This window comes from Macaca fascicularis, chromosome 1, assembly GCF_037993035.2.
Source record: "Macaca fascicularis isolate 582-1 chromosome 1, T2T-MFA8v1.1".
NCBI classification, from domain to species: domain Eukaryota; kingdom Metazoa; phylum Chordata; class Mammalia; order Primates; family Cercopithecidae; genus Macaca; species Macaca fascicularis.
The window spans coordinates 119,821,128-119,844,039 of NC_088375.1; the positions used below are offsets into that span (position 1 = coordinate 119,821,128).

Genomic DNA, 22,912 nt, shown 5'->3' on the forward strand with positions numbered 1-22,912 from the left:
TGGAGAGGGATCAATTCACTATCCATTCTCATCTTGACTTCAAGTGGTTTGGCACAGTAAATTGAAAAGATATAAACATTTGATGAGGCCAAAAACATAATCTATGGGTGTTTCTATCAGTTTTTGCTAGAGTAGCCCAGGTTCCTGGAGTTTTCTTGAGGTTCCCAAGGTTTTCTAGACTAGTTAACTAAGCTTATAAGAGAAGGAAATTATTAGCTAGGAGTGGTGGCACGCACCTGTAATCCCAGCTACTTGGGAGGCTGAGGCAGGAGAATTGCTTGAACCCAGAAGGCGGAGGTTGCAGTGAGCCAGGATCACACCATTGCACTCCTGGGCAACAGAGCAAGCCTGGGCAACAGCTCAAGACTCCGTCTCAAAAAAAAAAAAAAAAAAAGAGAATGAAATTTAAACCAGTGGACACTGATATCTGGGATAAAAATACCTGGGTTGACATACTAGTGATTGAAAGAAAGACTGAGGACTCATTCACACCGCAACTAACACTAGATTGAGCAACTTCTCAAGCAGAAACCGGGTAACCACTGAGGCAGTGTTAAGAGGGGATGACAGTGGTGCCAAGGTATGCTGATTCTCACTGGCCCCACCTTTCCTGGCAGTGTAGAGAAAACCAAGGAGGAAAGGAGGTGAGCAAGTCAGAGCTAAGGGGAAAATATTAAGTTAGAACAGCAATCAGACATTTTGAGGACACACTTGGGTACTATATATTTACATAATATTGCATCACTTTTTTATTTCATGGGTAAGATAAAGGTATTGTGGTTTATATTCTTCAAAGATACGTGCTGGAGTGTTTTAACGATGAAGCGTTATGATGTTTAGGACTTACTTTCAATGGTTTCAGCAAGAAAAAAAGACACATAAATAGGAAGATAGTTAATAGATTATATATATACACACACAAATGTAGCACAATACTAGCAATTGGATAAATCCTAGTGAAAAGTATGTGGGTGTTTATTATACTATCCTTTCATCTTTTCTGTATGTTTAAAATTGTTCAAAATTAAAAAGTTTTTTAAAAATAATTTAAACTGCTGTGAATAGCTTTATTTCAATATGTGTGAACTACTTTTGCTACTCTCAAAGACAAGGCTGAAATACATTATGACCTTGGAGCTCTGTCATTTGTGAAAACTACCTGAAGTTAAAAAGATAGATAGATAGATAGATAGATAGATAGATAGATAGATAGATAGATAGATAGATAGATAGATAGATAGATAGTAGAGGCCGGATGTGGTGGCTTATGCCTGTAATCCCAGCACTTTGGGAGGCCAAGGCAGTGCAATCACTTGAGCTCAGGAGTTCAAAAACAGCCTGACTAACATGGTGAAACCCCGTCTCTACTAAAAATACAAAAATTAGTCAGGCATGCTGATGCTCACCCGTAGTCCCAGCTACTCAGGAGGCTGAGGCAGGAGAATCACTTGAACCTAGGAGGTGGAAGTTGCTGTGAGCTTAGATTGTACCATCGCACTCCAGCCTGGGTGACAAAGCGAGACTCTGTCTCCAAAAAAAAAAAAAAAAAAAAAAAATAGTGGAAAGCTTCAAGCTAAAGAAAGTGAAGTGAATGTTTACATTTATTTCTACTCCCTCCCCAAATCACACTACAACATTTAGTAAAAGTTTTTTGTTTTTTGTTTTGTTTCAAGGCATAAATCCACAAAGACAAAGAGAATGAGAAATGAGACAACAGCAAGAAATTGGAGACAATGGAATGCAAATGGAAGAGGGGTAACTGATTTAACAGATGCAAAGAAGTTAAACCCTAAACCAACAGTGAGAAAGCAAAATATGAAAGTTAAAAAGCAGTTTTGTTGCATGTTGTGCACATGTACCCTAGAACTTAAAGTATAATAATAATAAAGAAGACTTCATATGTAAAAAAAAAAAAAAAAAAAAAAAAAGCAGTTTTGTTTATCCACACAACCTTCTGGACCCAGGATTTGGTAGCACCAGTGACCTCGGTGAGTTGGGGGTGAATGTGAGGTAAAAAGTGAAACTGGGCCAGGTGCGGTGGCTCATGCCTGTAATCCTAGCACTTTGGGAGGCTGACGTAGGCTGATCACTTGAGGTCAGGAGTTTGAGACCAACCTGGCCAACATGGCAAAGCCCTGTCTCTACTAAAAATACAAAAATTTGCGTGCTTCTGTAGTCCCAGCTACTCTGGAGGTTGAGGCAGGATAATTCAAGCAATTCTCCTGCCTCAACCTCCCAAGTAGCAAAGGTGGAGGCTGCAGTGAGCCAAGATTGTGCCACTGCATTCCGGCCTGGGTGACACACTGAGACTCTGTCTCAAAATAAATAAATAAATAAATAAAATAAACACTGATATAATAACATTTTTTCAATGTATAGTCTCAGTGTCCCCCAGATGTCTTTATGGCTCCTTGAATTTAACTTTAAGAAGGAGTTAGACCTTGTTCTACCTTAACTTTAAAGAAGCAGTGAAAGGCTCAAATCCCCATCTTCAATCCAAGCTGGCTGGGCAGACAGAAGGCAGAAAGTGTATTTTCCAAAAAGGGGGAAAAGAGAGAATTGCTTGAGTGGGAACACCTAGTACTGTCAAGGGCAAGGATTCAATATTGAAAGAAGAAAGATTAAGTGAGAGCTCATATACTTAGGAAGAATCCCTCAGCCCTCTTTCCCCACTCTGCTAGCAGCCTCCTTCTGGAAGGAGATTATAAGAGTCTTTGCTGGCAAAATCTGGTCTGGCCAAGAGAAAAGATCTAAAGATCTAAAGACATCATTGAAATGAACCAGCTAGATTACCCTACGGTGAAGGGCAGAGTTGACAGGCCCCGTCTACATGCACAGGGTTTTCTAGTAAAAGTTGAATAAAGAATATGTATTAGGTGGCCAGGTACAGTGTCTCATCCCTGTAATCCCAGCACTTTGGGAGGTCTAGGTGGGAGGCCAGGAGTTTGAGACCAGCCTAGGCAAAGCAGCAAGATCTTGTCTCTCAAAATAAATAAATAAATTAATTAATTAATAATAATATGTATTATGTAGAGTATTATATCACTGTTAAATTATCAGAATGTGAAATTATAATGTGTTTGCCTCAATTCCTAGCCAACTAGGAAGTCAGAGAGAATCGTATGTATAAAAGACCACTCTCACTTCTGACAATCAACTGCAAGTCTGGGAGTTCCCAAAACCATCCTCAGGTTGATAATCCTCTAGAAGGACTGACAGAACTCACTGAAAACCACTCATGGTAATAGTTTCTACAGGAAAAACGTACAGATTAAATTTAGCTAAGGGAAGAAGCACATAGGGCCAAGTCAGGGATGGACCAAATGTGGAGCTTCCCTTGTCCTGTCTTCATAGAGTCAGAACACATTACTCCACGAAAGGATAAGATAATGAACACCCACAGAATTTTCACCGAGATTCATCCCATTGCTAGTATTGTGCTATGTTTGCGACGTCTCTTTCTCTCTATATATATATTTATATATATTATCTATCGTCTACCTCTTATTTATCTATCTTCCTATCTATCTATGCATGTCTTTTTTTTTTTTTTCTTGCTGAAACTATCTTCCAGTGTTGATGTATACAATATGCACCAAGTATTCCTAACCAGGGAAGCTCACCCAGGCCTAAGTGTTGAGAGTTTTATTGGGACTTCATTATATAGGCATGATTGACTAACTGTCCCTGTGGTTGATCTCAAACTCCAGGTCAACTGATACCACGTGAACCAGAGCCCCCACCCTTCCAATGAGAACATGACCTAGAGAAAAAATAAAAATATAAGAGAAAAAAAAACTAAACTAAAATCCCAAGCACCTTCACTCTAAATAACATGTGAGTCTTTCTGGTGTGGCCAGCCCCTGCCCTAAATCACATTGTTAGACTATCCAGTCTGACACCAGGCACCCTGACAAAGACTCCCGTCAGGCATAACATTCCAAGTACCCAGAGATTACATCCATGAAGCCTAGGGCAAAGGCCAGAACTTCTACTTGGGCAAAGCCAAATTCTTTACTACATACTGTTTATATAAGGTAACATCCTTATTATTGGAAGTGTGCTAAAGTTTTTTAGGTGAAGCACCATATTGCCTACAGCTAACTTCTAAATACTTGAGCAAAAATGTGTGTGTGTGTGTGTGTGTGTGTGTGTTTATGCATGCGCATGGGTTGACAGAGAGAGAAAGAAAACGTGTCAAAATGTGAACAATTCAAGGATCTAAGTCAAGGGTGTATGGATATTTATTGTACATTACAAATCTTCTGTCGGTTTTTTATTTTTTCAAAATGAATATTGGGGAAGGATTTTGGTAGGCTTTTCAGTTTAATGGAGGGTACCTTTATCAGAAGAAGAGATAGAAAGGTCTCACCTTTAATCTGATCTCTGCTCTGAAGGCTTCATTCAAATGACAGGTTTTCCTGGCATTACCCCTTTGATCTGAATTTGCCCTGAGGCACGTTAAAGCACTAAGGAGTTTTAATAATAGGTGTGAAACCACCTCCTTAATGTGATCTTTGCCTGGAGACATTTTAATCAAGTAATAGGTTTTATAGGGTATTTTTTTCACTCAAAACTTTTATAAACTCTCATCTTTTTCTATTTAGGATCTAGAAGCTCAAATGCTGGTGAGGATGTGGAGCAAAAGAAATTCTCATTGATTGATGGAAGGAATGCAAAATGGTACAGCCATTGTGGAAGACAGTTTCTTACAAAACTAAACCTACTCTTACATCCAGCAATTGTACTCCTTCGTATTTACCTAAATAAGTTGAAAAACTTATGTCCTCACAGAAACCTGCATACATATATTTGGAGCAGCTTGAATTATGATTGATAGAACTTTAAAGCAACCAAGCTGTCCTTCAACAGATGAATGGATACATTAACTCTGATATATCCAAGAAATGGAACATTATTCCATGCTAAAGAGAAATGAGTTATGTTGTAAAAAGACATGGAGGGAACCTAAATATCTATTACTAAGTGAAAAAAAAAAACAAACCTGTAAAGGCTATATACGTATTGTACCATATGATTCCAACTATATGACCTTCTGGAAAAGGAGGAACTATGAAGACAGTAAAAATTTAGCAATTTCCAGGGTTTGGAAGGAGGAAGAGATGAATAGGTATAGAACAGAGGATTTTTAGAGCAGTGAAACAATTCTGTACAACACTATCATGGTGGACACATGTCCTTATACATTTGTAAAAACCCATAAAATGTACAACAGCAAAGTGAACTCTAATGTAAACTTTGGACTTTAAGTGATAATGAGGAGTCAGTGTAGGTTCATTGATCCACAAATACACCACTCTGGTGTGGCACGGTGATAGAGGGGGATGCTGTTCATATTTAGGGGTAAGGGGCATATGGAAACTCTCTGTACTTTCCACTCAATTCCTCAGTGGACCTAAAACTGCTCTAAAAAATAAAGTCTATTTAAGAAAAAATTTTTGGGTCAGGCATGGTGGCTCATGCCTGTAATCCCAGCACTTTGGGAGGCCAAGTTGGAAGAATCACTTGAGCCCAGGAGTTCATGACCAGCCTGGGCAACATAGTGAGACCCTGTCTCAAGAAAGAAAGAGTTGGAGAGAGAGAGAGAAAGAAAGAAAGAGAGAGAGAGAGAGAGAGAGAGAGAAGGAAGGAAGGAAGGAAGGAAGGAAGGAAGGAAGGAAGGAAGGAAGGAGTGAAGGAAGGAAGGAAGGAGTGAAGGAAGGAAGGAAGGAAGGAAGGAAGGAAGGAAGGAAGGAAGGAAGGAAGGAAGGAAGGAAGGAAGGAAGGAAGGGAAAAGGAAAGAAATTTTCTGGGCCAGGTGTGGTGGCTCATGTCTGTAATCCCAGCACTTTGGGAGGCCCAGGTGGGTGGATCACTTGAGGTCAGGAGTTTGAAACTAGCCTGGCCAACATGGTGAAACCTCATCTCTACTTAAAATACAAAAAAATTAGCCATGTATGGTGGTGGTCACCTGTAATCCCAGCTACTCAGGAGGCTGAGGCAGGAGAATCACTTGAACCCAGGAGGTGGAGATTGCAGTGAGCTGAGATCGCGCCACTGCATTCCAGCCTAGGCGACAGAGTGAGACTGTCCCCACCACCCCCGCAAAAAAAAAAAAAAAAAAAAGAATTTTTTGAATGCTAAACCCTTTAATGGGAAAGCATACTGTACTCTCTGTACTCTATTCCAAGGCAAATTGAGTTTGAGAAGTCAAGGTATTTTCAGCTTCTCACTCTGGGAGACAATCCAGACCTTTTAGGAGTGGTGTCTACATTGTGGGTTAATGTAATGCAGAAGCTAATTAAGTCTCTACTGTCCATCCTGGTGGCCACTAATCCTATGTGGCTATTGAATATTTGAAATATGGCTAGTATGAATTGAGATGTGGTGCAACTGTAATACACATTGGATTTTGAAGGCTTAGTACAAAAAAGGAATGTAAAATACCTCATTAATACATGTTTATATTAATTACATATCAGAATGATATTTTGGGTATATTGAACTGAATATACCCAATTGAACAAAATACATAATTACAATTAATTAACTGATCTCACCTTTTTTTTTTTTTTTTCCATTGTGATGGAGTCTCACTCTCTCACCCAGGCTGGAGTCCAGTGGCGTGATCTCAGCTCACTGTAGCATCTGCCTCCCGGGTTTAAGCGATTCTTGTGCCTCAGCCTTCCAAGTAACTGGGATTACAGGTGCCCACCACACCTGGCTAATTTTTGTATTTTAGTAGAGATGGGGTTTCGTCATTTTGGCCAGGCTGGTCTCGAACTCCTGACCTCAAGTGATTTGCCTGCCTTGGCCTCCCAAAGTGCTAGGATTACAGGCGTGAGCCACTGCACCCGGCGTGATCTCACCTCTTTAAAAACTTTTTATATGTGGCAACTAGAAAATTTTTAAATTATAGATGTAGTGCATATTATATTCGATTGGACAGTGCTGCTCTAAGCAGAAAATTCCTGCTGATTACTTTGGCAAGAGCAATTCACTAACAAACTTGGGCAGTTAAAAATGTGTTACTACAAATAAAAAGGTGTTATTAGTGTTGGCTGAACAAAGGTTCTGGAGGATTCCCATTATTTGGTAGCCTACTTACATTTTGGAAAAACAGTATTGCACCCAGGGGAATCTTCCTGGACCCTTTCCATCAAGTTATTCAGAAGAAAATGTAATTTTTTTTCTATTCTAGTGACAATTACACTGTCACTGATGGTGTAGTTGCCCCAAATAATACAATTGGGATTGCAGGCAGAGCATGTATTTAATCCATGCGAGGTTGGATGTTTTATGAAGGGATAAAAACCTCCGGAAGTTACTTTGAGCAAAAGTCTGGAAACTACTTATAAAGATATTGAGACTACTTATAAAGAATATCTACATCTAATGTGAAATGAAATTGTAACTTAAATATACTGTAATCTATACATGCTGTGGCTTTTACAAGCTGATTTTTCAGAACCTAGACAACATTATAAAAATATAAATCTAGGCCGGGTGTGGTTGCAGTGAGCGGAGATTGTGCCACTGCACTCCAGCCTAGGCCACAGAGTGAGACTCCATCTCAAGAAAAAAAATTATATATATATGTATATATATACAAATCTACATACAGTTTTAAGGGACTATGATGATTCTTTTATCATGGTGGTAGATTACATTTTCTAAATTCATGAAGAGCTTTTCAAACGTTGAACTATATAATTATATAATAATAAATAATATATGTATTAGTAATAAGATGCTGTTTATCCAAACACTTATAATAAAGAAATTGGATTGCAAAAGAAAGATGTTTGGGATAAAATATAAGTAGAGACACTAGTGCCAAGAAAAAGACTTTAAACACAGTTTGTTTTTTTTTTTTGGAGATGGAGTCTCACTCTGTTGCCCAGGCTGGAGTGTAGTGGTGCAATCTCTGCTCACTGCCACCTCTGCCTCCCAGGGTCAAGGGATCCTCCCACCTCAGTTTCCCCAGTAGCTGGGATTACAGGCGCTTGCCACCATGCCCAGCTAATTTTTGTCTTTTCAGTAGAGACAGGTTTCTCCATGTTGGCCAGACTGGTCTTGAACTCCTGACCAGGTGATCTGCCTGCCTCGACCTCCCAAAGTGCTGGGATTACAGGCATGAGCCATCACGCCTGGGCTGTTTTTTTCTTTCATGTTGCTGCCTAACAAAGGTCTATAAAATAGAGTTAACAGGGGCAGGATTATTTGGAACCAGGGTGACAATCTCTCTTAAAAGGTCAATGTGAAAGTCCTTGGCCTCTGTCTTTGTTCTCGACAAAGTCCTTCTCCAGTCATTTCAGTGGCCATGTAGGGCAAAGGAAACAGAATAGTCATCAGAACTATTAGAACCAATAGTTAGTAAATAAATTCAAGTAAAAAGTAAATTTATACAAATTTCAAGGAATAATTATTTGGTGAGCCAGGTAGAAAGATGGGTCTTTTATTTATTTATTTATTTTTGAGACGGAGTCTCGCTCTGTTGCCTAGGCCGGAGTGCAGTGGCACAATCTCAGCTCACTACAACTTCCCCCTCCTGGGTTCAAGGGATTCTCCTGCCTCAGCCTCCTGAGTATTACAGGTGTGCCCCTCTGCCTCCCTGGGATTACAGGTGTGCACCACCAAACGTGGCTAATTTTCAATATTTTTGGTAGAGACAGTGTTTCACCATGTTGGCCAGGTTGTTCTCGAACTCCTGACCTCAAGTGATCTGCCCGCCTTGGCCTCCCAAAGTGCTGGGATTACAGGCGTGAGCCACTGCGCCCGGCCTAAGATGAGTCCTTTAAAATAGAAAGAAATTCAGATTGACGTAAGTTTCCCAGCAGAGAAATTGAATGTCAGAACACAGAAGAGTAATACCCTCACTGTACTCAAGGAAAGAAACTGATGCGAAGAGTTTTTATTCAGACAAACTGTCCTTCAAACATAAAGGTTACAGACAAACACATTTTTAAAATATTTATTTATTTATTTATTTATTTATTTATTTATTTGAGACGGAGTCTCACTCTGTCGCCCAGGTTGGAGTGCAGCGGCATGATCTTGGCTCACTGCAACCTCTGTGTCCCGGGTTCAAGCAATTCTCTGCCTCAGCCTCCCGAATAGTTGGGATTACAGGCGCCTGCCACCACACCCGGCTAATTTTTTGTAGTTTTAGTAGAGATGGGGTTTCACCATATTGGCCAGGCTGGTCTTGAACTCCTGACCTCGTGATCCACCTGCCTCAGCCTCCCAAAGTGCTGGGATTACAGGCATGAAGCACTGCGCCTGGCTGACAAATACTTTTAAGCTAGCAAGAACCCACAGAATATTGACTATATAAACAACACTCTTGAGGAAACTACCAGCAAACTACAGCCAGCCAAGAGAAAATGAGCAAACTTTAGCTACAGGACTGAGAGTAAGAATCAAATGTTTTTAACTCCAGATTTAAAACAAAAATAAGGCTAGGAATAAGAAAGGTAAAGGTGAGAATGAGGATGACAGAATGTTACATACTATGACAATGTAGGAAAACTTGAACTGCCAAAAATAAATGGAAGAAAGGAGAGATAATTTGGAAGTAGCATAAGTCTTGAAAGCTTCATCTGTAATTGCTCAGAATTTAAAGGTATCTTTAAGGGTGGCAAGTCAAGCAAAAGGATAAATGTACAAAGGTAAGCCCTGAGTCAGGTAATGTTATTTACTAAAATTGAATGGAGAAAGAGAAGGAGGTTAGACAGGAGGAAGAGGATACAACTCATGTTGTGCATGGCAGGGAAGCAATAAATATTGCTTAAGAGGAAAGATAATATATAAAGGTGTCATTATAAAAATAACCATGAGAAAAATAAAACAGCATTTAAATAGCAGAAGAATGACAGAAACAACAGCAATGAAAAGCAAAATTAAACTTCTTAATTATTAACTACAACAGACATACAGAAAATACATAAAATATGAATTACAGAATAACCAATAATTATAAAGCACATATGTATTAAGCACTACCCAAGTCAGGAAATACAACATTACTAGCATTCCTTCCTGATCATAATCTCTTCCCCTATATAGATAGCTACTATCCTGACTTTTATAGTAATTACATGCTTTTTTTGTTTATAGTTTTACAATCTATGTATGCATTTCTAGTTTTGCCTATTTTTGGACTTTATATAATATAATCATACTGTATTTATTCTTTTATATGTTATTTATTTTATTTAAAAATGTGTTTCAAGAGTCATTCACTATATTGCATCTATCTTTAGTTCCTTTTCTTGGAAGGATAGTATTCTGTTGTTTGAATATAACAACAATTTACAAGACTATACTTTCAGGGATATTTTATTTTATTTTATTTTGAGGCAAAGTCTTGCTATGTTGCCCAGGCTGGAGTGCACTAGCATGATCTCAGTACCTGAACCCTCTGCCTCCCAGGTTCAAGTGATTCTCGTGCCTTAGCCTCCTGAATAGCTAGGACTACAGGCACACATCACCATGCCTGGCTACTTTTTGTATTTTTAGTAGAGACAGGGTTTCGCCATGTTGGCCAGGCTGGTCTCAAACTCCTGACCTCAAGTGATCCACCTGCCTTGGCCTCCCAAAGTGCTGGGATTACAGGCGTGAGCCACCACGCCTGGGCTGTACTCTTTTAATGATGTTTTCAGATAAACAAAAGTTCTTATTTACATTAAATAATGTAAACCAATTTATCATGTTTTTCTTTATAACTAATGCTTTTTGAAACTAGATTAAGAAATCTTTCTCCATCCTGAGGTCATAAAGGTATTGTTTTTTATTATCTCCTAAAAGTTTTATAGCTTTCTCTTTCATGGTAGATCCATATCCTCTGGAGTTATTCTTGTGAGTAGCACTAGTTACTTTAAAAGGTAAGAACAAGGATCTAGGTTTAAAACAAGGAAAATTGTTGAAAGTGTATAAACAAAGCCGTTAGACTCATCAGGTCCCTTTTCCAGCTGGGCATAACCAGGCAAAAACCTCTCCAGATAAATGATCCAGGAAGGGCTCCAGACTTAGGCACATCAGGTGCACCAGATGACGGGAGTTTGTACAGGGGCTAAAAAGAAGAGAATGTGTCAAAGTTTGGTTCTTTTCTCCAGCTCTGGACCCTGAACTCATGCAGCCAGGTATATGCTGCCTGGGAGACTGGAAAGTTCTTTTCTGAATAAATTGAATCACTCTAGAAAAAAAGACCTCCAGACAAAAACATTTGTGGATACCCAATACATAGGTCTACCAGATCACCTTATATTGTAGCCCAGTGCCTAACAAATTACCCCAAATATAGTGGCTTAAAACAACAAACATTTATTATCTTACAGTTTGTCCAGGTCAAGAATCAAGGCATGGTTTAGCTGGGCACCTCTGGCTCAAGGTCTCTCATGAGATTACAATCAAGTTATCAGCCAGGGCTGCAGTCTCATGCGAAGATTCAACTGGGGTAAAGATCCGCTTCCAACCTCAATTATGTGGTTATTGGTCACAGGATGAGTGGGTATCTCCACAGGGCCACCTCAGGACATGAATGCTGTCATCTCCCAGGGTAAGCAACACGAAAGAGAGCACCCACGATGGAAGACTAAGCTTATTTATAAACTAATCTTAAAATGGACATCCTGTCACTTCTGTCACATTTTATTTGATAGAAGCAAGTCCCTAACTCCAGCCCATACTAAAGGAGACATGACTACATAAAGGTATTGCGAATATTGGGAATCCCCAAGACCACCATGATTTCTGACCTCAACTGCAAGCCTGGGGTCCCTGAGACACTGTCATGTGTGACAATCTGTTAGAAGGACTCACATAACTCACTGAAGAGGCACATGGGACAGTGTCCAGAAGAGTTTTTTTTTTTGTTTTTTTTGTTTTTTTTACTTCAGCTGTTGTTTATTGACATACAGGTAGGCTCTATAGCAACAGGCCCGGAGGCGCTGCAGTAGTTGGGGAAAATGGAAGGTGGAGGGTGGAGTGTTTGCTGCAGGACAGCTTAGTGGAGGGCAGGGACAGGTGCAAATTGGGGAGGCCCGGGGTTAGGGGAAGCAAGTAAGGGCCAGGGCCAGAGTCGGCTTAAATGGAACAATTGCCCCATACCCTAAGGCCCCTAACTCTCACTGGCTGTTTCCTGACCCCAGGCCAGCAGTGGGAGTCCTCTGGGCATCTGTTTTCTAAAGGAATTGAACAGAGTTCACACAGGAAAAGAAGCTATGACCCCCTTGCCATCTGGCTCCCGGGGCTTCCAGTAGGGCATTCCTCCTTCTTCCCTTGATTGGGTGGGGCCATATGATGGGCAGCCAGGCTCTGGGCTGTCCCACCAGAGCAGGCTGTAAGCACAGCCATGTTTCAGCAAGGCGTTTATCTTCTCCTCTGGTGTCCCAGCCCACCAGTGCCACATTACAGCCCAGGGTGAGCTCTACAAGCGTTGCTGGCCTAATGGATGGTTTGGAGAAAGGAGGTGGAATGGGCTGGAGGAGGGGCTCTGAGGTCTATCACCACACAGAAACAACACGCACGGTGTTGGTGAAGCCAGAGCCAGGGCACCACCCAATCAGCGCAATGGCCACATCTCACTCCTTCCTTTTTTTTTTTTTTTTTTTTTTTTGAGACAGAGTCTCGCTCTGTTGCCCAGGCTGGAGTGCGGTGGCGCGATCTCGGCTCACTGCAAGCTCCGCCTCCCGGGTTCACGCCATTCTCCTGCCTCAGCCTCCCGCGTAGCTGGGACTACAGGCGCACGCTGCCACGCCCGGCTCATTTTTTGTATTTTTAGTAGAGACGGACTTTCACCATGTTAGCCAGGATGGTCTCGATCTCCTGATCTCATGATCCGCACGCCTCGGCCTCCCAAAGTGCTGGAATTACAGGCGTGAGCCACCGCGCCTGGCCCACATCTCCCTTCTTAAAGAAGCTTCCGGCGTTGTCAACATTCATGGCCAAGTTCACCCAGCGGTCCACATCCTTAGCCCCGGCCTCCTGGACTGGGTCCTGGCACAGCACAGGGAAGATGCCACGGTGCAGGTGGGCCTGACCAGCTGTCTGGGGATTCTGTGTCACAGCAATGATGGGGGCACGTGGGCGGTATCTGGCCACCTGGTGAGCAGACCTGCCAGACTTGGTGAGGACGATTATGGCCCCATTGCAGCACTTGAAGGAGGTCTCGTTGGCACCCACGGTGGTGGCTTTCGTGGGGTCGCTGGTAATGGTCGTCAGGCGGGGAGAGTTCCTCAAATAATTGCAAGTGGTAGATGGCGGCCTCTGCCTCATGGGCAATCAGGTGCTGCTTGCGCCCAGCCTCCAGATAGTCCCCTTTGGCTGTTTCTCCAGACAGCATGATGCAGTTGGCTGCATTCAGGACTGCATTGGCCACATCACTGTTAATGACAGACTTCCCAGCTCGGCTGCACCACCCAATCATCATCTTCTGAGCAAGAAAGACCTTCTCTGCAGGAATCTCAATGCCTAGATCACCGCTAGCCACCATGATCCCATCACTGGCCTCTAGGATTTCATCAAACCTCAGAATGATTCTCAATTTTGCTGATTACCTTAATGTTCTTTCCCTTCTCTCCCAGGGCCTTCCTAACTTCATGGACATCAGATGCCTTGTGGATGAACGACGTAAACACCATATTGACATCCTGCTCGACCCCAAACTTCGGGTCCTGGATGTCTTCTTCTGACACAGCAGGCAGGTCCACAGCAGCCCCAGGAAGGTTCACACCCTTCTTGCTGCCCAAGGAACCACCATTTTCCACCTCTGTCACCAGGAAGTCAGCACCTTTCTGCTTTACCTGGAGAGAAATAAGCCCATCATCCACGTAGATCTTGCTGCCCACTTCCGTCACCTTGCAGATGTTCTTGTAGTCCAGCCACAGGATGTTCTCATCACACTTTTTCATGTAGGCATTATCCAGCATGATTTTGAGAGTGGCTCCCATCTTCAGCCCCACCTCCACGGTGCTGCTGTCCTTGATGAGCCCCGTTCGGATCTCAGGTCCTTTAGTATCCAGAGCCAAAGCAACGGGCCGGTAGAGGATGGGGTCAGAAGCAAAAATTTCCGTGACTGTGCGCACGTTCTTGATGGTCTCCACGTGGTACTCATGAGTTCCATGAGAGAAGTTCAGACAAGCCACATTCATTCCAGACTTAATCATCTCCTTCAACTTCTCCACCGATCGGGAAGCTGGGCTATTGGTACAGATGATGCCAGTGTTCCAGGCCGTGATGGGTGGTGTGTGAATGTCCAGGCGGCACATGTGTTCCAGGAATGTGTCAGCTACATGGCATGTAGCTGCTGGGTCTGAGTGAAGGCAGTCCCGGCTTCTCTATGGGGCTTCGACATGGCTGCTGAGGTCCTCCGGTGCTGACCGACTTGGGCTACACTGCAAAGGCGAAGAGGTCAGGAGCCCCGGGACGTGCAGCTGCTGTGCCCCAGGAGAGTTTTAAATGCAGAGCATCTAGTTGTCCTCTCCCAGTGGCGTTATGCAGACAATTCTTACTTCTCACAGTAACAATGTGTGATAATACACATGCAATATTCCCAGCCAGGGAAGCACCTCCAAGCCTTGGTGTCCAGCATTTTTATTAGTCACGTAGACATGGCTGACTGCCTGTGTGGCTGGCCTTCATGTCCAACCCCCTCCTGAGGTTGAGCTGACAATGCATAGTTCAGAACCCCTACCATATATCACATTGTTAGCACAGACCATCTGGCATGGCCCAAGGCCCCCAGGTAAACAAAGAACATTCCAACAGTTTAGAGATTACCTCCCAGAAAGTGAGAGTAAAGGCCAGATACTTCCTGGGGCAAGGTTAATACTTTTGTTGCACAAGCATGAATACCAGGAGGTGAGGATCACTGGGTGCTACCTTTCGGGTTTCTTACCACACTCACCATTTAGAAAACTTCCCAACCTGAGCTTCTGATTAGCTTTTAAGTGCCTCATTCTTATTTTTAAATTAATTTAAATTAATTTATTTTATTACTTTTTTTTTTTTTTTTTTTTAGAGACAGGATCTGGCTCTGTCATTGGAATGCAGTGGTGCAATCATAGCTCGCTACAGCCTTCAACTCCTGGGCTCAAGCGAACCTCCCACCTTAGTCTCCCAAGTAGCAAGAACTACAGGCATGCGCCACTATGTCCAGCTTTGGTGCCTCATTCTTAAATATGGTTGGATGACCACCCCTTTTAGGAAAGTCTCCAATATAAGAGAGAGGCCAAAATAAACCATGAGGGAAAAGGAACTTAAAAGGAAACAGGCAACTGAGAAAATAAAACTAAACTAAAAAACCAACCAACAAACAAAATAAGACAACCCCTACAATATTGCTGGAGAGATCAAATATAGGATCCATAAGACAAAGAACAGGCTAATGCAGAAAAGATAACAAAAGGCCGGGCGCTGTGGCTCACGCCTGTAATCCCAGAACTTTGGGAAGCAGAGGCGGGTGGATCACGAGGTCAGGAGATCGAGACCATCCTGGCTAACACGGGGAAACCCCGTCTCTATTAAAAATACAAAAAATTACCCGGGCGTGGCGGCGGGCGCCTGTAGTCCCAGCTTCTTGGGAGGCTGAGGCAGGAGAATGGCGTGAACCTGGGAGGCAGAGCTTGCAGTGAGCTGAGATCGCACCACTGTACTCCAGCCTGGGCGACAGAGCCAGACTCTGTCTCAAAAAAAAAAAAAAAAAAAAAAGATAACAAGAAAGGGCCCTTAGAGGTTAAAACATGATAAACTAACTAAAAATTAATAGCTTGACTACATTTTGGGAAACTGGGAAGGGGAAATGTTTGTGTATTGGTGTGTGTTGCAAGGGCTACGATCTAAGTTAGCTAAACCCTCATCATCCAAAGTAGTAAATCAAGGGTGGATTCAGGGCTTGTAGGGCCAGAAGCATACATGATTTGGAGGATGCTCTTTAAGATAATTTTTTTTTTGAGGCGGAGTCTCGCTCTGTCACCCAGGCTGGAGTGCAATGGCCTGATCTCAGCTCACTGCAACCTCCGCGTCCTGGGTTCAAGCGATTCTCCTGCCTCAGCTTCCCAAGTAGCTGGGACTACAGGCACACACCACCACGCCGGGCTAATTTTTTGTATTTTTAGTAGAGATTGGGTTTCACCATGTTAGGCAGGATAGTCTTGATCTCCTGACCTCATGATCCTCCTGCCTTGGCCTCCCAGAGTGCTGGGATTACAGGTATGAGCCACTGTGCCCGGCCAAATTTTTTTAAAATGTATTTTTTAAGACAGTCTCACTCTTTCACCTAGGTTGGAGTGCAATGGCATGATCCTCCTGCCTCAGCCTGCTGAGCTGGGACCACAGACACACACCACCATGTTTGGCTAATTTTTTTTTATTTTTTATTTTTGGTAGAGACAGGGTTCTCAATATGTTCCCCAAGTTGGTCTTGAATTCCTGGGCTAAAGGGATCCTCCTGCCTCGGCGTCTCAAAGTGCTGGGATTGCAAGCGTGAGCCACAGCACCAAGCTGAATGCTATGTAAGAAAATAAAATTCCAAATTCAATGGTTAAGAATAGGGCCTTGGAGAAGGCCCATGAAAATGAGGGACTCTGAAACTTAAGCTTTATTAGCTTCACAATAAATCTCCCTCTCTAGCCAACAGAAAACATCTAAAATTGAAAAATCAAGAAGTAAGAGTTTTAAAACTTTGTTTAGAAATGCAAAGCAAGTTCCAAAAGAAAAATCTGAGTAAGTTGAATGTTAGGGGTTATGGGAATTGTGGTAGAATATGATAGGCCAAAGAATTGCTCTTTCTTTAGGCTAGAGTGCAGTGGCGCAATCTTGGCTCACTGCAAGCTCTGCCTCCCAGGTTCATGCCATTCTCCTGCCTCAGCCTCCCGATTAGCTGTGACTACAGGCACCCACCACCACACCTGGCTAATATTTTGTATTTTTAGTGGGGCTGGGTTTCACTATGTTAGCCAGGATGGCCTTGATCTCCTGACCTCGTGATCTGCCCGCCTCGGCCTTCCAAAGTGCTAGATTACAGGCGTGAGGTACCACGTCCGGCCAGAATTGCTCTTTCTTATAATAAGCCCTGAACACTATTTGACTTCTTGTCCTATGCAAGGACACTCCTGTTTAATTCATTTATTCTTTTATTCTCTTTTAACCCATGCCCCACTCCTTTGTTGTAGCACTGTTTTAATGTGTTTAATGGTATTTAAAAACAAATTAAAAAAAAATTTTCTGTAGAGACCAGATCTTGCTATGTTGCTCAGGCTAGTTTTGAACTCCTGGCCTCAAGCAATTCTCCTGTCTCCCAAAGTGTTGTGATTACAGGCCTGAGCCACTAAGCTCAGTCTTAATGGCATTTTTTGATGAGTATGTTGAAAGAAATTGGCTGCTGACTCCTTCCCCTGAGATCAAACTTAAAGAAACTACAGGAATCCAGGAAATAACAAGCAAACCGTAAGAAGCTCTGGGTAGATAAAGGATTGTTTTGAACTGGTGTGTACGTGCATATTGGGGGAATTGAGGTGGTGGTGGTTGCAGCCTAGGACAGAGAGCATTGTCTAGGCTATGAGAGGGCAACTTGGACAAAAAGCTTTCTTTCCTCTCACCTGTGCAGCTCCCTGGCTTTGGGACGATCATCATCAGTTCGTTTTTTTGTTTTTTGAGACAGAGTCTTGCTCTGTCACCCAGGCTGGAGTGCCGTGATGTGAACTTGGCTCACTGCAACCTCTGCCTTCTGGGGTTCAAGCGATTTTCATGTCTCAGCCTCCCGAGTAGCTGGGGTTACAGGCATGTGCCACCATGCCCGGCTACTTTTTGTATATTTAGTAGAGATGGGGTTTCACTATGTTGGCCAGGCTCTTCTCGAACTCCTCATCACCAGCGTTTACAACAGAATCTCTACTGTCCAGACGGGGTACCTTTAACTTACAATGTTTCAGCATTTATGAGGATAACATGATCAGGTAATCATGTGATAAATAAATACATATGTTTTCATACATCACTTGGACTGTGAAGATGTCAATAAATATAGTTTTAGGAAAAAGAATGCAAGGCCATGTCATGAGGACTTAAGGAACTGATGCTTAAGAAGACATATTGCTGGCCGGGCGCGGTGGCTCACGTCTGTAATCCCAGCACTTTGGGAGGCTCACGTCTGTAATCCCAGCACGTGGATCACGAGGTCAGGAGTTCAAGACCATCCTGGCTAACATGGTGAAACCCCGTCTCTACTAAAATTACAAAAAATTAGCCGGGCGTGGTGGCGTGCGCCTGTAGTCCCGGCTACTTGGGAAGCTGAGGCAGGAGAATGGCGTGAACACAGGAGGCGGAGCGGAGCTTGCAGTCAGCCGAGATTGTACCACTGCACTCCAGCCCGGGCGACAGAGCGAGACTCCGTCTCAAAAAAAAAAAAAAAAAAAAAAAAAAAAGGCATACTGCTTTCTAACAAGTTGAAAGAAGATGACTAGATTACTTCTGAATAGCAGAGAAAGTGAAGTTGAAGTTGTACAAAATGAATCTGCCCTGAAGTGGGTCTAAGAAGGAACCATGAAACTGGTGACCATGAAACGAGAGGATTGATTGTCTTACGAAGAAGAAACTATTATTTATGTAAGAATTCTCCACAAAGAATTCTTAGAATTAATTACAAATAGCAGGGGCACAGTGGCTCATGCCTGTAATCCCAACACTTTGTGAGGCTGAGATAGGTGGATCGCCTAAGGTCAGGAGTTCGAGAGCAGTCTGGCCATCATGGTGAAACCCTGTCTCTACTAAAAATACAAGAACTAGCCAGGTATGGTGGTGGGTGCCTGTAATCCCAGCTACTTGGAAGGCTGAGCCAGGGAGAATTGCTTGAACCCAGAAGGTGGAGGTTGCAGTGAGCCGAGATTGTGCCACTGCACTCCAGCCTGGGCCACAGAGCAAGACTCCATCCCCTCCCCCGCAAAAAAAGAATTAATTATAAATATTCTAAGTAAATAAGGATATGTATGAAATTAAAACACAAAGTATATTCATAATATTGAAATATTAGAAATAACCTTATGTCTTTTAGAGGGAATGTTTAAGGCTTAGAACAAGCTTTGAGGAGAGTAATATTAGCAACATGGTCTATTAGAAGTCCCTAGCACTCATCTTCCTCACAAAGACAGTCAGAACAACTAATAAGCAACTATATTTTAACAAAAATAACAGGGAGAGTTCTAGAGTGTATCAGAGGACTAATAGAAACCCTGGTGAGCACAGAAACTCAGGATGGCCACTTAGAGAACAGAGAATGAGAAGAAATGCCAGGCCTCCACCACTGCATCCCCCAACTGGGATCAACTAGGAAGGAGGACTTCGCCTTATGGTGAGGTGGTAAGTAAGGGGATTCCATCAACACGTTGGACAGGTACAGACCTCACCACTGGGGCCCACTGCAGTCCTCATAGGCACTAAACCCTGCTGAGGGAGCTGCCTGGAATCCACATAGCTGTGCTCCCCCCAGAGATCCAATACGGGTGCCCCACTCACTGTGGCCCACATAAGGCACAGTTTCAGCCAAGGTGCTACATGACAATGGAATTAGAACTACTGCTGTAGTGTGTCTTGCTTCAGAGGTAAGCAGCCACTTGTCCCCATCATCTCTGAGGCTAAGCCACCACAAAACCACCCCAGCCTAGAGATCTGACAAGGTGGTGACTAGATCTCTCCACTGAACAGGTATATCTCCTTGTAATCATTAAGTAATCTGTGGGGTAATACTTTGAGACCATGTGAATATCTTGTTCCCCATTAACCTTTCACTCAATGATTTTAGCATAAATTAATGGCCCTTGCCAAAATCAACTTTTACATTGGGGTTGTAAAATGGCAATCTTCCTAATTCTCTCATTTCTTTTTACATATTAGTTGGTATTTTTCTATAAGAGGAGTTTAGCCTTTCTTCTTTTCCCTATGCTCTTTAACTTTTTCAGTTTTGATATCCACCCCCAAAGCAAACTCTTGACACAAGAAACCTGGCTGTGGGTAGGTTATATGGGAGATGACACCAGAAAACACAGAGTTAGCAGGGTGAGTGACACAGGGCAGGGAGAAAAGCCAATTAAGGATATATTGAACATTTTGCTGTTGGCAACTGGGGCTCAGTCTCAATGAGTCTCAACCGTGCTGAGAAACCATGTGAAATTGTTCCGAATCTTCCCGATTCCATCACTCCTTAGTGGCTACTCCCAGGGAAACCCATCTTCCAGCTTTCAAACGATGTGGCCCAGCAGCCATGGGCTGTAGGCAGTTCTTGAGAAAGACCCCAGACAGAGGAGAGAAACACAGGCGCTTGAGGTCAAGGTGTCGGAAACTGTTGACAACTGCAAGAGAATTCAGGTAGGCTGAGGGGACGCGGAGTAGGGCCTCACAACATCTGCTTCTCTCTCCTTTTAATATTACTATGAACTCACGGAATTAAAAGTTTTAAAAAGCAAGTGTGTCATAATCCTTTACCATCATTATACATTTTGATCCTCATATTAACCTTTGACCCTGGCTCCTTTGTCCTTTCTCTACGTTCCCAAGAGTCTTTAACACTTCCTTGTTTTCTGGCACAACCAAACGTTCCAGGCTCACCTTGGACTTTTTCTATCCCTGACCTAGACTCACCTATTTCTCTAAAGAGTTCTGATTCTACAGCTCTGTTTTCCATGGTGATGCGATATCACCTCCCCCTATTGTACCATCCCTTCTCACGGGCTGAGGGACCGGGTAACTGAGGTGGCTTAATATTGCTGTGTTTCAGCAGCTGAATGTTTTTATTATTTATCTGTGTCCTTTTTGGTGTGATTTTTTTGGGGGGATGGGGGTTGGTATTTGGTACCATGTAGTGTTCTCTCTTATCCCAAAAGGATGTGTATGTAACTTTTTTTCTTTTTAGATGGAGTCTTACTCTGTTGCCCAGGCTGCAATACAGTGGTACGATCTCGGCTCACTGCAACCTCTGCCTCCCAGGTTCAAGTGATTCTCCTGCCTCAGCCTCCTGAGTGGCTGGGATTACAGTTCCCTGCCACCATGCCCCGCTGATTTTTGTATTTTTAGTAGAGATGACGCTTCCACATGTTGGCCAGGCTGGTCTTGAACTCCTGACCTCAGGTGATCCACCAGCCTCAGCCTCCCAAAGTGCTGGGATTACAGGCGTGAGCCACTGTGCCTGTCCAAGGATGTGTATGTAACTTAAGAAAAGAGAAATGTAAAGTGTTGTAAATAAGATGGCTCATGAAAGTACAGTGAGACTGACCCCATCCTGTATGCAGGACTAGGCCATCCCTCTCTGCATGGTGAAGAGACATACATCTATTTATTTATTTATTTAGAGACGCAGTCTCACTCTGTCGCCCAGGCTGGCGTGTGCAGTGGTGCAATCCTAGCTTACTGCAACCTCTGTCTCCTGGGTTCAAGTGATTCTCCTGCCTCAGTTTCCCAAGTAGCTGGGATTACAGGCATGCGCCAGCATGCCCAGCTAAATTTTTTTTGTATTTTTAGTAGAGACAGGGTTTTACCATGTTGACCAGGCTGGTCTCGATCTTCTGACCTCGTGATCCTCCCACCTCGGCCTCCCAAAGTGCTGGGATTACAGGCATGAGCCACCGCGCCTGGCCAGAGACATGTTTATACTGTAATGCCATGTAGGGCTAAGGCCTTCCCTAGCGCCAGCAGGGAACTGTTACCCAGACTTAATTGTTTTTATTACTAAATCTTGTGACTTGACACATCTACTGATTAAAATGGATATCTTAATCTAGACTATTATTTTTGTCATATGGAATTAAATAAAATGCAGGATGTACTATTTTTTTAAAGACAGTTCTGGTTCTTTAGAGTGAAGAATGGTATTTATTGTGGAAATTATTCTGGATTGTTCTTGCTTATAGGCCTTTTTAGTGGGCAAAACTGGTTAACACACTCAAAAAACAGAACGAAGCAAAAAGCATGAATTAACACTGACTCCTCCAATTCAAATCCAACATCACAAGGCCTTTCCTGACTTCCCCCATTTGGTATTTGTATTTTCCATCTCCCACAGAATCCTGGCTCTCAGTATCAATCATTTGTTCTTTGATGTATCACACACACAAAAGAATTTCAGAGTTGCAACACCGAAATCATTACCAGCAACCAATCTAAGTAACATTTTAAGATTTCACTGTAGTTCTTTTTGTCTTCAAATAGTATTTCCCTAAATGTGTACAGTGAAAACCTGTGCTCAAAGCTATTAATTCTTTTTCTCTCTGAGGTTATATTATCTAATATACAGCTAAGTTTATTTATTTATTTTTTTGAGACGGAGTCTCACTCTGTTGCTCAGGCTAGAGTTCAATGGCACAATCTTGACTCACTGCAACCTCTGCCTCCCGGGTTCAAGCAATTCGCCTACCTCAGCCTCTTGAGTAGCTGGGACTACAGGTACATCATGCCTGGCTAATTTTTGTATTTTTGTAGAGACGGGGTTTCATCATGTTGGCCAGACTGGTCTTGAACTCCTGACCTCAGGTGATCTGCCCCGCTTGGCCTCCCAAACTGTTGGTATTTGCAGGTGTGAGCCACCGCACTCGGCCATTTTTTTTTTTAAATTCAAATTTAGGATATGCTTTTTTAAAATTCACACAATGAAGTATTACGTGGCCATAAAAAACAAGGAAGATTTCTAAGTACTGATGAGGAGTGAAAAATCCAGGTTGCAAAATGGTATACATGGTATGCTTCCTTTTGTGTAAGAAAGGAGAAATATAAATATGCACACTTTTTTATTCCCCCCAAAAAACCTCAACACATGCACACAGCAAGGATGAACCAGAAACTAATGAAAAATGTTATTATAGGGATTGGTGGGAATAAAGTTTAGGAGATAAATATAGGAGCAAAACATCTCTAAATATACCTTTGT

General features: G+C 42.7%; 1 long non-coding RNA gene and 1 pseudogene across 1 annotated transcript; one reads left to right on the forward strand and one right to left on the reverse strand.

The window, feature by feature from the left end:
- The first annotated feature begins 1,673 nt into the window (after positions 1 to 1,673).
- LOC123567512 (uncharacterized) lies at positions 1,674 to 5,701 on the forward strand. Its single transcript, XR_010587825.2, has 2 exons — positions 1,674 to 1,988; positions 4,608 to 5,701. It is a non-coding gene; the product is annotated as an uncharacterized lncRNA (long non-coding RNA).
- A 7,028-nt stretch (positions 5,702 to 12,729) lies between these two features.
- Positions 12,730 to 14,356, reverse strand: LOC102122227 (pyruvate kinase PKM pseudogene; annotated as a pseudogene).
- Between the last annotated feature and the right edge of the window lie 8,556 nt (positions 14,357 to 22,912).